This window comes from Protopterus annectens, chromosome 3.part1 (genome assembly GCF_019279795.1).
Source record: "Protopterus annectens isolate FY-2018-M chromosome 3.part1, PAN1.0, whole genome shotgun sequence".
Classification (NCBI taxonomy): Eukaryota; Metazoa; Chordata; order Ceratodontiformes; family Protopteridae; genus Protopterus; species Protopterus annectens.
In genome coordinates this window covers 1,586,185,161-1,586,201,486 of record NC_056732.1, presented here as the reverse complement: position 1 = coordinate 1,586,201,486, position 16,326 = coordinate 1,586,185,161, and the positions used below count along the sequence as shown (strand labels likewise).

The window sequence follows — 16,326 nt, the reverse complement described above, 5'->3', positions numbered from 1 at the left end:
GATATTTCTTTCGGTGAAGTTCTCCACTCCATGAGAGAACATTTTCAGTGGCAGGGTCAGGAATTTTCTGATTCCAGGAAAAGGTTACGTACCTTCCTTAAGTTACCCCAGCACAGACCTTTAGCTATCCCTCCAGTGTTGGATGTCCTGGATGATGTATTCTCAGACTCCAGTGCTTCCCCTGATTCTCTCCCTCCTGCTCCTCTCAAGCCAGACAGATATTACAGGGTCCCTGAAACTCATAAGCATCTCTTTAAGGCCCACTCTGTGGATCTAGAAACTATTTCACAGGGCCCCAAAGGAGTGGCTACTTCCTCGGCCAAAAATCCTCTGCCCGCTGACAGGGAAACTAGGTCCCTGGAGAGATGGGGCAAAAAAGTTTATACCTCTTCCACCCTTGCCATGAGATCACTTAACTGCCTTTTTCATATGTTTCAGTACCAGGATTACTTAATGGATGATTTGCAGAAAAAGTTAGCCTCTCCTGAGCCTATAGATAGAAAGGCATTGCAGGATTTGGTTCATAATACTCAGCAGGTTAGCAATCATTTTCTTCAGTGTGGTTATGATGCATTGGAAGCTTCATGTAGGGCAGCTATGACAGGGGCCGTTATACGTAGACATGCTTGGTTGAAAGAACAGCCACTGCCAGACCATGTTAAAGTAAAGCTCCTGGATGCACCTCTGGAAAAACAGAAGCTTTTTGGTGCTAATGCACAGGATGTGTTGAAGTCTATTGAGGAAAAGGCAAAATCAGTACAGACAGTCAAGGATTTCCTCCAGGTTCAGCCTCCCAGATTCAGCAGGAATTGGCCTTCAAAGAATTGGTCCTTTCCAGACTCTGACAAGTTTCAAAGGGGAAAAAACAGGCATGCTAGAGGTTGAGGGCAGTACCGAGGCTCCTACAGGGGCCGCCAATGGCAACCACCAAATCAGAGAAGTGGCGCAGGTAGTTCACCTGCACCACAGGGACAATCACAATGACTTGACTTTCACTCTGCCTACCAAGGCTCAAAGAGAAGCACCTCTAGGCGGAAAATTATCCTTATTCTCAAAGAACTGGCACATTTTAACCAAGGACAAATGGATTCTGGACATAATAGACAAAGGTTACAGGTTCCACTTCCATACCTTACCAGCGGGAGAAGGCATGCCAAACCTGCCACAAAAACAAAGGGCAGAGGCACTCTTAGAAGTTTCAAAGCTGTTACAAATAAAAGCAATAGAAAAGGTTCCTCCTCAGGAACAAGGCCAGGGATTCTATTCAAGACTGTTCCTTGTTCCAAGAAAAGAAAAGCAATGGAGGCCTATACTGGACTTGTCCGTTCTAAACACTTTTCTCATTGTGCCAAAATTCAAAATGCTGACGTTGCAGCAACTCCTTCCCATGCTGGGCAAGGGGTCTTGACTGGTTACTCTGGACCTCAAGGAGGCATACCTGCATGTCCCAGTCAGACACAGTTGCAGAAGATACCTCAGATTTCTTGCAGGAACAGAGCATTATCAATTCTCAGCATTGCCGTTTGGCTTATCTACTGCACCCAGAGTATTCACGAAATGCCTGGCATCAGTAGTTGCACATTGCAGGCTCCAGGGGATTCAAATATACCCTTACCTGGACGACTGCCTCATACAAGCAGACAGCAAGCAAACCTTGATAAAAAACTTGGATTATGTCATTCAGTTGCTACAGGCTTTGGGATACACAGTCAACATTCAAAAATCAAGACTATTGCCATCCCAACAGATTATTTTCCTAGGAGCAAAACTGGACACTCAATCACAAATGGCATTCCTCACAGAGGAGAAACAAGAGCATTTACCAGATTACTTCAAAAGCCAAGCAAAGCTTACCCAGCTGACCGCAAGGAAGACCCTGCAGGCCCTGGGGTTCATGGCATCTTGCATTCTTCTGATCCCTCTGGCAAGACTACACATGAGAAAGCTACAATGGTACCTAAAAAGCTTATGGTATCAACACAGCCACAACCTAGAAGACGTAATACCACTCATTCCATGCCTGCAAAGGGAATTTTTGTGGTGGGCTCAAGCAAGTCATTTAAACGAAGGCATGCCTTTCAGCAAAGCTCAAGCAAGTCAAACCATTACAACAGACGCCTCAGACCATGGATGGGGGGCAGACATGGAGGGCAGATGCATTCAAGGACAATGGACTCCCATGGAAATGCATCTGCACATAAATCAAAAAGAGATGTTGGCAGTGATACATGCAATAGAAGCCTTTGCAAAATCTCTTCAACAAGGTCATCTGCTAATAAGGACAGACAACACCACTGTCATGTGGTATATAAACAAACAAGGGGGCACTCACTCGTATCCCCTCTGCAGATTAACAATGACTCTTAGGGAAAAATCCCTGAAACTGAACATCCACTTGCAATCCCAGTTTGTTCCGGGCAAGGACAATGTTCTGGCGGACAGGTTGAGCAGAAATTTCTTGGATCCACACGAATGGATGCTGCATCCACACATTTTCTCACAAATAACAACTGCATGGGGAAGACTGGACATAGATCTCTTTGCTTCTCATCTCAATCATCACCTGGACAAGTTCTGCTCAAGGACACACCATCCTCTAGCCTGGAAAACGGATGCTCTTTCCTTCAGCTGGAATACCCTAACAATTTATGCATTTTCTCCTCTACCATTACTGACCAAGGTGTTACTGAAGATCAAAGCAGAACAACCAAAAGGAATCTTGATAGCTCCAGACTGGCCAAGGCAGCACTGGTATCCTTTGCTACTGAGCATAACTCACACCAAACCGTGGCCCTTGCCTCAATGGCCTCTGCTCCTAACTCAGCACAATTACAGGACTGCTCATCAAAACCTGCAAACATTGCAGCTGACAGCTTGGAGGGTACCATGACTTTGACCCATGTCTCCCTCTCCGAAAAAGTTCAGGAAATCTTGCTGGAAGCACGCAGACCTTCCACCAGAAAAACCTATTCGGCCAAGTGGAAGAGATTCATCATCTGGAATGCCAACAAGGGCCGGGATGCATCAGTGATGAGCATACCTCAGATATTAGAATACTTTGCAGAAATGTTTCATAGTGGCCTCCCATATTCTTCCATTAAAATTCACGCTTCAGCAATCTCAGCAAATTACAACTGTGATCCACCTGTGTTTTCGCATCCCTTGCTAAGACAGTTTCTAAGAGGGATAAAGAATATCAAACCTCCCAGGAAACCATCAGTCTTGGAAAAATTAACTCTTCCTCCTTTTGAACCAGCAGCATCTTCAGAAATGCAATTTCTATCCTGGAAAACGGTCTTCCTGTTGGCAGTTACCTCAGCAAGAAGAGTCTCGGAGATACAGGCCCTCATGGCAGTACCTCCCTTCCTCATTTTTCATCAGGACAGAGTTTCTCCAAGGACCAATCCTTCATTCATGCCAAAAGTGATATCCAGGGTGTCTCTAAATCAAGCAATCCACCTGCCTACTTTTTTTCCCAATCCTCAAAATAAAGGGGAAAAGCTGCTGCATACTTTGGACATACACAGACAATTACGCTACTACTTGGACAGAACAAAGACCACCAGGAAGTCTGACCAACTATTTGTAGCCTATGCTGCTGGAGTGCAAGGAAAAGCAGTCTCCAAACAAACAATTTCAAAATGGATTGGACAGTGCATCAGATTCTGTTACTCTTTCCATGGAAAAGGTGTGCCAGCCAATATTAGGCCACACTCCACCAGAGCTATAGCCACATCCACAGCCTTTCTTAGAGGAGTGGCTACAAAGGACATTCTAGAGGCTGCTACATGGAGCTCCGTGCATACATTTACCAAACACTACAACCTGCCTTTATACTCCAGATCCCGAGCAGGCTTTGCTTCGGCAGTCCTGCAGGGCATTTTAGCTACACCATCCCTTGCTTAGATCCTACCACCCCCAGCTTGGCTATGGTATTCAACCCATATGTCAGGACTGCAGTTGCATTCTTGAAGGACATAGTACAGTTTTGTACCTACCATAAATGTAGATGTCCGATAGATATGCAACTGCAGTCAGGTTTACCCTCCCTCCTACCCCTCTGCTTTTTTCCTTGGGTTCATTCCCCCCTTTCCTATATTTGCTGGGGATATCTGTTATGGTGTATCTGTTTATTACTGTTGTGCATGTCTGGAATTTTTTGCTTATCCATTCACAAAATTTAGCCTTCCTTGGAGGGCACCTGGCATCTGGGGCAAGAAAAACTGAGGAAGATGGCGTCGGCTGACGCTTTTATACCCCAGGCGCTCTGACGTCGGGGAGAGGGTGACATCAGCCGACGCCGGACCCAGACTTTGGAATTCGGCCGATCGAAGGGCTGCCTGAGGCAGGACAACCCATATGTAAGGACTGCAGATGCATACCTATCGGACATCTACATTTATGGTAGGTACAAAACTGTACTTTCTCTGCACTGCCCTTTGGCTTATCTACTGTGCCCAGGGTATTCACAAAGCGCCTAGCTCCAGTCATTGCATTTTGCAGGCAAAGAAATATTCAAATGTACCCTTACCTGGACGATTGTCTAATTCAGGCAGAAAGCCAGGACATACTTCTGAATCATCTGGCATTTGTACAAAAGGTGTTAACTTGTCTTGGGTCCACCAAAAACGAAAAGAAATCACAGCTGGTACCCTGTCAACAAATTATATTCCTGGGAGCAAGCTTGAACACAACTTCCCAGATGGCTTTCCTCATGCCTGAGAAACAAATTAATTTGACAACTTCAAACAAGTGGCCACAAAAACCCTGCTACCTGCAAGGCAAATACTGCAAGCCTTGGGGTTCATGGCCTTGTGCATTCTACTAATTCCATATGCAAGACTGCATATGAGGAAACTACAGTGGTATCAAAAAAGCCTATGGTGTCAACATTCTCAGGATCTAGAAGCAATGATTCCTATCATACATTCCCTATGGTTTGAATTCCTTTGGTGGACAGAGGCCTGCCACCAAAACAAGGGACTACCATTCACTCTACCCCCTGCCGCCCAAACCCTAAGAACAGATGCATCAGCTATGCATGGGGGGCTCACCTGGCAGGAAAGTGCATTCAGGGCAAATGGAACCCAAGTCAAATGCACCTGCATATCAATCAGAAAGAAATGTTAGCTGTACAGAATGTACTGACAGCCTTCAAGGACCACATTCTTCCAGGACAATTAATGATAAAGACGGACAACACCACTGTTATGTGGTACATAAACAAGCAGGGCGGTTACCCATTCTTACCCTGTCTGCAGACAAGCCATGGCTCTGTGGAACACAGCCTTGAGCTACCAAGTTCATCTACAGGCTCAATTCCTGCCCGGAAAACTAAATACACTGGCAGACAATCTAAGCAGAAATCTCATTGACCCACACGAGTGGTAACTGGAACCAAAGATTTTCAACATGTTGATCAACAGATGGGGGATCCCAGATATATATTTGAACAATCTAAGAATGTAAATTTTTTTAAAAATAAGGATCAGGCCTTTAGACCAAAAAGGGAAAGGAAATCCGTCCTCAAGAAATCTTTTGGGGATGGGTCAGGTGAAGATTTGTCTTCATGTACTGACAATGCAAATGATGCTCTTCTGACGTCACCAGTCTCTAAACATAGTATGGTAGATCAGATGGACGACCATGTACAGAAAACCCCTTTAGGGGTAATAGGAAACGGGGCAGGAAACATAAACGCAGGGGTCAATTTAGAGACAATGCTGCAATTGTTAGAACCGAAAATGAAACCAACAATGTGATAAATATTTCTGCAGTTCTGTCAAAGGATGATTATAAAGTTCTTAATAATGGTTTAAACTACATTCCTACTTTGTATGTGTCTGAATATGATTTTGTTCAAGATGTACAGTCTTTCCGTCGACTTTTGAATTTAAAGATTACCTTTGGGGACCAGGAAGATCAATACTTACCAGATGAGGGTAGTTTTAAATTTCATGCTTCTAAATTTGTTCCACCAATGAATAAATATGTTGACACTTTTCAAAAATGTGTACTTCGTGAGCTTCATTTTGCGAACAGTAACTGGTATGGTTTGTTGCCAGATAATCTTGATAAGTGTGAAAAAGAGCCCTTGTTAAAACTACGGGAAGGATTTGGTGATAGTTCAGACAGACAAGGGAGGGTCTGTAGTGGTGATGAATTGGTCGGATTATGAGAAGGAGGGCATCAGGCAACTCAGTGATGCTAGGTTTCATATTCATTTTTTTATTGACACTAGCTCCAAATTTAAGGCCGAGATTGATGAGTTTTTGGAACATGCTTATATTGAATGCATCATTGATGAACAAACCCTCCACCATCTTAAAGTTACTGAACCTTCGTTACCCTACCTCTACCTTCTTCCCAAGGTGCACAAGAGCTTTGATAATCCTCCAGGAAGACCCATTGTGTCAGGTCGTGGATCACTTACTGAACCCATTTCTGTGTATCTTACTAGATATTTGAAACCCCTTTTAAAGAGTGTAAGGGCCAGAATAAAAGATACAACGGAATTTCTTAACATCATAGACAATTCCCAATTGGAAGATGTCTGGCTCTTGTGCACCTTAGATGTGACATCGCTTTACACTAGTATCCCACATTGGGCCGGACTTATGACGTTGGAATTCTGGCTTTTAAAACTTAATTTGTATAGTGCTGATTTCAACAGTTTTTGTTAGGATTGGTGGAACATGTTTTGACAAAAAATGTTTTTCTTTTCAATGGTCAGTATTATTTACAGAATAGGGGAACTGCTATGGGGACAGCTTTTGCCCCATATATGCGGATCTCTTTATGGGGTTCTTTGAACATCAAGTTATATGTGACAGTAGTCGTAACATGTATATGGATGAGATGGATATTTGGCGTAGGTACCTGGATGACTGCTGGTTGGTTCGGAAATCTGATATGGTTTATTTGAACAAATTTGTTTGTTATTTAAACAAAAACAAATGGGGAATTTGGTTCACTGTGCAAGCCAATAAGAGATCTTTATCCTTTTTGGATGTATTGGTCACTAAACAATCAGATGGTACCTTGGCCAGCACAGTTTATAGAAAGCCTCTTTGTTCAAATTCGTTATTACATGCCCCCAGCTGTCATTCATGTCATATTACGCGAAACATCCCTAAATCTCAATATATGAGAAATAAGAGAGTCTGTTCTAGAACAGCTGCTCTTGATTCATGTAATATAGATCTCATCAACAGATTTATGGAATATGGATATTTGGAGAGCCATTTATCTCAGATTAAACATCTTGTGGATGGGATGCCCAGACAGCAGTTATTGACCTATGATGGGTCTAAGTCTGGATGCAGTTCTTAGATAGTTTCGTTACCACGTTCAGTAAGAATAGTAAATCTTTGATTGGGGTCATAAATAAGTATTGGGATATATTACTTGCTGAAGAACATTTGACAGCTATATTAGAGGATAGATGCAGGTTCTCTTAAAGAAAGGGAATTACTTTAGGTGTACATTTTAGTCATTTCAAAAAACATGCATCCATCCAAGTGTATGATAAAATACAAAGGACCATTGGGGGTGCCAGGTCATATGGATGCTATCCATGTGAACATTGTACCTTCTGTAGATATGTACTCAAAACCAAAGAATTTTCAAGTAAGAATAAATCCAAAGTTTTTAAAATTCGTACATTACCTAATTGTAGTAGTTGTTGGGTGATTTACCTTGCTGAATGCCAATGTTCGGCTTTTTATAGTGGCCAAACATCCAGGCCTTTTAAACTTAGAATTTCCGAACATTTAAGTAATATATGCCACAAGGTTATCACAAATGCATTGTACAAATATGTTCATGTTCACAAAACAGCTAGATTTTCATTTACAATCATTGACAGAGTTGTTGGTTCAAAATTTTCTAAAAATAAATGGCATGACATTCTTAATAAAAAAGAAAGATGTTGGATTGTAAATTTGGGTGGTCTTTTTCCCCAGGCCTAAATGACCATTTGTAAATATTTATTTAGATTAATTTATGTGTATATAATCATATACATACATATATATATATATATATATATATATATATATATATATATATATATATATATATATGGATTCACTTCATAACACTGAAACTTCATAATACTGAAAATGACAAAACTTCATAATACTGAAGACCAAAATACTGAAAGCTCAAAACACAAACTCAAAATACTGAAAGCACATATTATGCGTAAACTCAGCTTAAACAACATAAATCATAGCAATTTCTACCAAATATATGCAGGCAAGCCCCTGCACACCCCTGCTAATTATATATATCTACTCCAAGATTGCACTTAACTACACTATGTGCAATCTTGGAGTTGATATGTTTACTTAGCAGGGTAATGAGTGGGCTTGCCCCTGCATATATTTGGTAGAAATTGTTATGATTTATGTTGTTTAAACTGAGTTTACGCATAATATGTGTTTTCAGTATTTTGAGTTTCAGTATTTTGAGTTTTCAAGATTTTGAAGTTACAGTATTTTGAGTTTCAGTATTTTGAGTTTCAGTATTTTGAGTTTCAGTATTTTGAGTTTCAGTATTTTGAGTTTCAGTATTTTGAAGTTTCAGTATTTTGAAGTTTCAGTATTTTGAAGTTTCAGTATTTTGAAGTTTCAGTGTTATGAAGTGAATCCATATATATATATATATATATATATATATATATATATATATATATATTTATTTATTTATTTATTTATTTTTTAATACATATTTTTCTAGTGTTGCCTAAGGTACACTAATTTTTTGTATGCATACATATTTAATATATACTTATTATGTATATGTGTTTTATTTTTGATTTGTTTCACGTGTGTGTTGTATATACCTTTAACTTTGGGCTAGGTCACTAGTATGCTCTGATTTTGATTGGTCAGTTTAAAATAATGGTGTTGCTATATTAGCAGTTCTGCTAATATAAAAAAATGTTACATTGATAAAGGTCATTGAGAACCGAAACCAGTCTGTATTGTATTAAACGCAGTGTTCTCTATCATGCTGGCTATTTATGTTGTTTTATTTGTATCCCAGATATTGACTTGTTTGCCTCCCCCAGAACTACCAATTGGACAAATTCTGCAAAAGGACTCCCCACAAACAAGCTTGGAAAGTGGATGCTCTGTCCTTCAGCTGGAAAAATATATCAGTTTATGCCTTTCCTCCTCTGCCTCTCCTCTCCAAAGTACTACTAAAGATCAAACAAGACAAACAAAGGATGATTCTGATTGCACCAGACTGGCCACGCCAACACTGGTACCCCTTCTTGCACAGTGTGACACAGCTGGCCCCATGGCACCTACCTCAGACCCCTACCCTGCTGTCTCAGCAGGAGAGCCAGATTCTGCACCCCCAGCTTCAAACCCTGAACCTGGCAGCCTGGCTAATTACCTAAACTTTCCGTTACCATCCCTCAGTAAACAAGTGTTGGATGTCATTCTGGAGGCAAGAAGGCCTTGTACTAGAAAATCTTATGGCGAAAAATGGAAATGATTCTGTGCCTGGAGCCAAACTTAAGGGACGGCCACAGCAGCGGCCAGTGTACCTCAGATACTTCAATACTTAACTGAAATGCTTCACAAGGGCCTTTCCTTTTCCTCCATCAAAATTCATGCCTCAGCCATTTCAGCTCATTACTAACCGGGAAAAGCCAAAAGAACAACAACAAAACAGAACCACCCCTCTTTTCTCACCCACTGCTCAAGCAGTTCCTCAGAGAGGCCAAAAACTTAAGACCACCTAAAAGAGCCCCAACTCCAGCCTGGGACCTTAATATTTTGTATTGGAAAAAACTCACTCTTCCTCCTTTTGAGCCAGCTGCAACTGCAGAGTTAAAATTCCTTTCTTGAAAAACAGCTTTCTTTTTAGCAGTCACTTTAGCAAGAAGGGTATCTGAATTACAGGCCCTTATGGCAGTGGAGCCTTTCATCATCATTCATGCGGACAGGGTGTCCCTCAGGACTAATCCCGCTTTCATGCCAAAGGTGGTATCCAGTGTGACTCTTAATCAGTCCATTCATTTGCCAACCTTTTTTTCTAATCCGGATTTTACTTGGACAGGACTAAACCTCAAAGGAAATCTGAACAACTGCTGGTGGCATTTGCTGCAGGGGCAAAGGGGAAGGCTATTTCAAAGCAAACCATTTCTAAATGAATAGGGCATTGCATTCATTTCTGCTATAAGCACCATGGAAAACCTATCCCACAGGGGATTAGACCCGATTCAACCAGGGCTGCATCTACCTCTACAGCCTTTCTCAGAGGTGTCCCTACTAGAGACATCCTAGAAGCTGATACCTGGAGTTCTGTACATACTTTCACCAAGCATTACCATTTGCCAATTTTCCCTAAATCCAGAGCTGGTTTTGCCACTGCAGTCTTGCAGGGCCTTATAGCTGGCCCTAATGCTATCTAAATTCCTCCTCTCATCCTTAGCTTTGGGAATCCACCCAAATGTGATGACTGCAACAGTGAAACACGAAGAACATAGTACAGTTGTGTACACTTACCATAAATGTAGATGTTCGAGTGTATTCACTGTTGCAGTCCAGGTTACCTTCCCTCCAGCCCCCTGACTTCTTTTGGCTGTACCTCTATCCCTTTTTACTATGCTTAAAAGCTTTTTGGAGTATTTGCTTTTTTGTGGCGGTATAACCTTGTGTGTGTGTGTGTGTGTGTGTGTGTGTGTGTGTGTGTGTGTGTGTGTGTGTGTGTGTGTGTGTGTGTGTATTTAATTGCTTCCCATTAGGAGGGCACCTGACATCTGGGGCAAGAAAAACTGATGTAATGGCGTCTGCTGCATGCTTTATACCCTTGACGACCTGACGTCATAGAAGATGAGACAGCAACCGACGCAAGACCCAAGACTTTGATAATCAGGCCGACTGAGGGCTGCTGCAAGCAGATAACCCAAATTTGATGACTGCAACAGTGAATACACTCAGACATCTGCATTTATGGTATGTGTACACAACTGTACTTTTGCCCTACACCTCCATAAAAGTACACTTGTCTGCAATTTTTGCCTGCCTCCATTTGGATCCATTTGCATCCAGACTACCTTTGAAACTCTTCCTCAAAGGGGTACTTCACCTAAGGCCCCCCCAGGAGACGGTCCCCTCCTCCCTGAGATCTTAACTATGTCCTGGAGGAACTCACCCTAGCTCCCTCTGAGCCAGTAGACATAGCTCCCCTAAAGCTTTGCACATGGAAAACTATTCTATTGCTGGCTCTGACCTCAGCCAGAAGGGGCTCAGAGCTGCAAGCTCTGATGGTTAACCCACCATTCCTAGTTTTCCACCTTGACAGGGTTACTCTCAGAACTAACCCCTCCTTCATGCCCAAGGTGGTCAATGACCTATCCTTAAACCAGGCCATACACCAACCAACCTTTTTCTATAACCCACAGGGGGACAGTGAGAGAGCACTCCATGCTCTAGATGTTCACAGACAGCTTAGGTTTTACCTCCATAAAACCAAGTCCATTAGAAAGTTTGACCAGCTGTTTGTCTCCTTCTACCACTGGGGAAAGCAGTGACCAAACCGACCATTTCGGCCTGGATATCCAGGGCCATCTCCTTTTGTTACACATATGGGAAAATATTGCAAGACAATATTAAAGCCCACTCCACCAGAGCTATGGCCTCCTCGGGAGCCTTCTTTAAAGGGCTAGACACCAGCACAATACTGGAAGCTGCCACTTTGTCCTCAGTGCACATCTTCACCAAACATTACAAGCTGGACCATATCTGTAGGGCCAGGGCGGGGTTTTCCAGGATTATCCTTCACGGATTCCTAGAAACATCTACTAGACCACCACCCCATTCACAGTGAGTGTGGCACTCACCCATATGTAGAATACTGCAACATTGGAATAGAAGGACATAGAAAAGTTGTGTAAAATCTTACCATAACCAAAAATGTCCTTCTCTTCCATGTTGCAGTATTCCTTCCCACCCTCGTTCCCCTCCTGTCGGTTACACTTGCTTCTCTGGATGGGTAGTGCCCTCCTAGGACTGGCTCTAACTGGGGCTTTCTGTTCTGAGGGCTGGTGCGTACAGACATCACTTTTATAGCCCACGTTCCTGCTGTCACGTCAGAAGCCTGACGAACTCTGAGAGACTGAAAAACTTTGGAATACTGGCCGGACATTTGTGAAAGGATACGTAGAATATTGCAACATGGAAGAAAAGGACATGTATGGTTATGGTAAGATTTTACACAACTTTTCTTTTGAAGAGTAGGGTTCGTCAGAGGATGAATCCTTGGCATACTGTGCTCAGATTTCCTCCCCTTTGGAGGATGACTCCCCTGAGGAAGATTCCAATGGCATAGTCTTCTGGGGAAGATATCACATTGGGGGAGACTATTGCTAAGATGAGGGAGTATTTTAAGTGGGACTGCTCTCAGGTTTCTGTGATGTAGAAAAGGTACTGTGACTTGCTTCAAATGGATTCTCTCCCTCCTTCTGCTGTGTCTCCGGTTTTGCCATTTTTTTTTAATGCTTTTTCTTCTGCATCAGAGATTCCAGACTTTCAACCTCCTGCCCCTAAAAGGCCAGATAGGGTCTGTAATGTTTCAGAGGACTGTAAATTTCTTTACAAATGGCCATCTGCAGATCCAGTTACTGTTTCTGTGGCTGATGATAAACCTTCTAGATTATTGCCATCCACTTCTATTCTCCCTTCAGATAAGAAGAGTAAGACCATGGAAGGAATGGGGGAAAAAAGATTTATACCTGGCCACCCTAGCTTTCTGTGCTATCAGTTACCAGACTGATATGACCAAGTATGTTTTGGCTGTCCTTACACAAGGTAATCAGACCTTCCAGATTTGAAAGTTAAGTCACAGCTTTCATCACTTCTGGGGGCTTCCTCCCAGATGGCACGCCACGCCATGAAATGCAGCTATGATGCAGCTGAAGCATCTGCTAGAGCTGCTGCATCTGGCTCTCTTTTATGGCGATACTCCTGTTTGAGGCATCCACCACTTCCAGATAACGTAAGGCTAAATTGCTGGATATCCTTTAGATAATAAGGCTCTTGGGGGCTGCAGTAGCAGACTTGTTCAAGTCCTTGCAGAAGAAAGGAAAAGAGTTGCAGGAACTAAAACACATCTTTGTGTCTCTTGTTCCTAAATTCCAAAGGAATTAGCCAGCTAAAATTCCTTTTATTAGGAAACAATCTCGCACTTCTTCCAGGAGTAAGAGGAGTGTTAGTAAACCTACTGCTTCCAAACCCCCTCAGCCTGCTCCTGCTCAATAACAGTCTTTTCAGAAGCCAAGTAGTTTGTGACTACCAACCTTTTCTCACCCACCTTCCCCTCTCTCGGTATCCTTCCCTGTCCCTTCCAGTGTGGGAGCAAATTACTCAAGATTCATGGGTCCTTTCCATTATTTACAAAGAGTATTTCATAGTGTGGGAAACTCTTCTACCTTTCTTGAGTATTCCTCAACCACTTCAAGAACAACTACAATTTTTTCCAGAGGTGCTCTAGGTATTGAAATCCCAGGGAACTATTCAAGAAGTTCCACTGAACCAAAGAAGAGGTTTCTACTCCACAATGATTTTGGTTCCCAGAAAAGATGGCCCTTGGAGAGACATTCTGGATCTTTGACACCTCAACACCTTCCTAAAGGTCCCAACCTTCAGGATGCTTTCTCTGGCTGCCTTTTTTCCCCTCATCCTTCCACAAGCTTTTATAGTCTCCCTGGACATCAAGGATGCTTGCCTTCACATTCCCATTCACTCCTTTTCAAGAAATATTTGTGTTTTCGGTTGCTTCATCACATTTTCAGTTCTCTTCTTTGCCCTTTGGTTTCTCTATGGTACCAAGGGTGTTTACAAAATACTTGGCTTCTGTGATTGCAGACCCTAGGGTACACACATCTTTCCATAGCTGAACGATCTCCTGCTCCAGGCACTCCTTCGAGAGACCTTGCAACAGAATCTCCGTTTCACTATTTCTCTTCTTCAAAGGCTGGGTTTCACAATAAACTTCCAAAAATCTACCATTGCTCCTTCACAAGAGCACGCTTTCATGGGGTGTGGAATCCAGAAAGATTAAATGATAGCCGCCTTGCCTCCTCAGAAAATTCTGTCTCTAACCAGATTCTTCCAAGACCTTCTCCCTCAGCAGTCTCTTTCAGCCAGGGAGTTTCTCCACTTTCTAAGGTTCATGGCATCCACCATCCCCATGTTACCTCTAGCCAAACTTCACATGAAGAAATTTCAGTGGTACCTACCTCAAGTCAGTTTGAAGCCAACATGCACACTCACTGGACTTTGTTGTCCCTCTTCTTCCTTGCCTGAAGAAGGAACTATGTTGATCGATTCAGTAGATTTCCCTGAACCCAGGCCTTCCTCTGCATCCTCCTCTTCTTATTCAGCAATTGTCGAGATGCCTCATACATGGGTTGGGGGAGCAGCCTTTGCTTCTTGGAATGTTCAAGGACTTTGGTTCCCTTTTTGAAGGAAGGAGCATATAAACGTAAAAGAAATGAAGGCCCTGCTGTTGGCATTACAGACTGTTCACTCTCTCTTTCGTCCTGGCCTTCTAAAACTGTTTATGGACAACACCACAGTTCTTTGGTATGTGAACAAATGGGGGGGGGGGGGGGAGTTGGACAAAATCCTACCTTCTGTGCAGGCTAGTCCTCATGGCATGGGAACTGGCAACTCAGCACTAGGTCTCCCTTCATGCAGTTTACGTCTCCTCCAGTCAAAATGTAGTGGCAGACACTGAGCAGGTCCATGACTCAATCCCACTGATGGATGATTCACAGGGAAGTGTTTCTGGACATTCTCTACCGATGGGGTATTCCTCAAGTAGATTCCTTAGCCTCTCCTTTGAACAAACAACTTCCAAAATGTTGTGCCAGAGTTCCAGATCCTCTGGTGTGGAAGGTTGACGCCCTTTCTTTCTCATGGAAGGAGATGTTTCTCTGTGCATTCCCCCTTCCCTCTTATTCAGAAATTTCTGCTGAAAGTATTCAGTAGGATAAACCAGAAATCTTGATGGTGATTCCCTTTTGACCAAGACATTATTGGTTCCCTCTTCTGCATTTAGCCAAGGACAGTCATCACAAGTTACCTCACACAAGACAATGGGTCTGTCTTACACCCACACCTGTCAACTGTACATCTGACACTGTAGGTGATGGGCTTCTGATTCCTTTCAGAAACCTATTTTCAGAGGATATGCTTAAGGTTCTGCAAGAGGGAAGAAAACCCAATATTATGAAATCCTGCTTACCAAATAGAAGAGGTTTTCCATCTGGTGTCTTTCACGTAAACTGGACCAACTTTCTATGGATTTTACTCTGGTTTTATCTTACTTGTATGAATTGCTGAAAGCTGGGTTGGCTTATTCTTCTGTGAAAGCTCATCTGTCAGCCGTTTCTGCTTGTCTGCCTTTGTCTCCTCCTTTGGCTTCTAGATTGAAGGTTAAACTCTTCCTTAAAGGCATCCTTCACATCAGACCTCCCAGAAAGTCTGTTCCTCCTCCTTGGGATCTCTATTTTGTGTTGGAAAAATTCACTGTGGATCCATTTAAACCTGCAGCAAAAGCTTCCCTTCAGCACTGTACTTGGAAGACTGTTATTATTAGCCGTCACTTAAGCCAGGAGGATGTTTGAACTTCAAGCCTTGATGTCCCCTTCCCTGTTTTCCATAACTATAAGACTTCCTTGCTTACTAACCCATATTTTATGCCCAGGGTTGTGAATAAGTCTATTTAGTTGTCCACTTTTTCCTCTCTCCACAATCATCCAAAGAGAGAGTTCTTCACACCTTGGATGTGCATAGATAACTGACTTGGATAAAACTAAAGCTATCAGGAAATCTGATCACCTTTTTGTTTCCTTTCATCCCAGGGCTTTGGGAATTCCTGTTTCCAAGCAAACTATTTCCACTTGGATTTCTAAAGCTATATCCTTTTGTTATGTGTTTCATGGCAAGAGACTTTCTCCTCCTGTTAAGGCACATTCTGTGAGAGCTGTGGCTTCTTCAGGTGCCTTTTTCAAAGGTTTGGATACTAACACCATCTTACAGGCAGCTACCTGGTCTTCTGTTCATACCTTCACCAAACATTATAAACCGGATGGCCTTTCCAAATCTGGAGCTGGCTTTGCTAGAGCCATTCTTCATGCTTTTTTAGAAAGGTCCTCTTCTACTTCTCCTGCTCCCTTTGTTCCTCATGAGCTTCGGTACTCTCCGTCATGTTAAGAATACTGCAACATAAGAATAGCAGGATGTAGAATAGTTAGTGTAAAATCTTACCATAACCGTAGATGTTCTCTTCTATGTTGCA

At 42.5% G+C, this 16,326-nt stretch overlaps 1 protein-coding gene across 1 annotated transcript in view; it reads left to right on the top strand.

Moving 5' to 3' along the window:
- The window catches only part of LOC122797817 (msx2-interacting protein-like), a 1,498,925-nt gene that overhangs the window by 772,077 nt on the left and 710,522 nt on the right, over window positions 1–16,326 (top strand). The window lies entirely within an intron of this gene.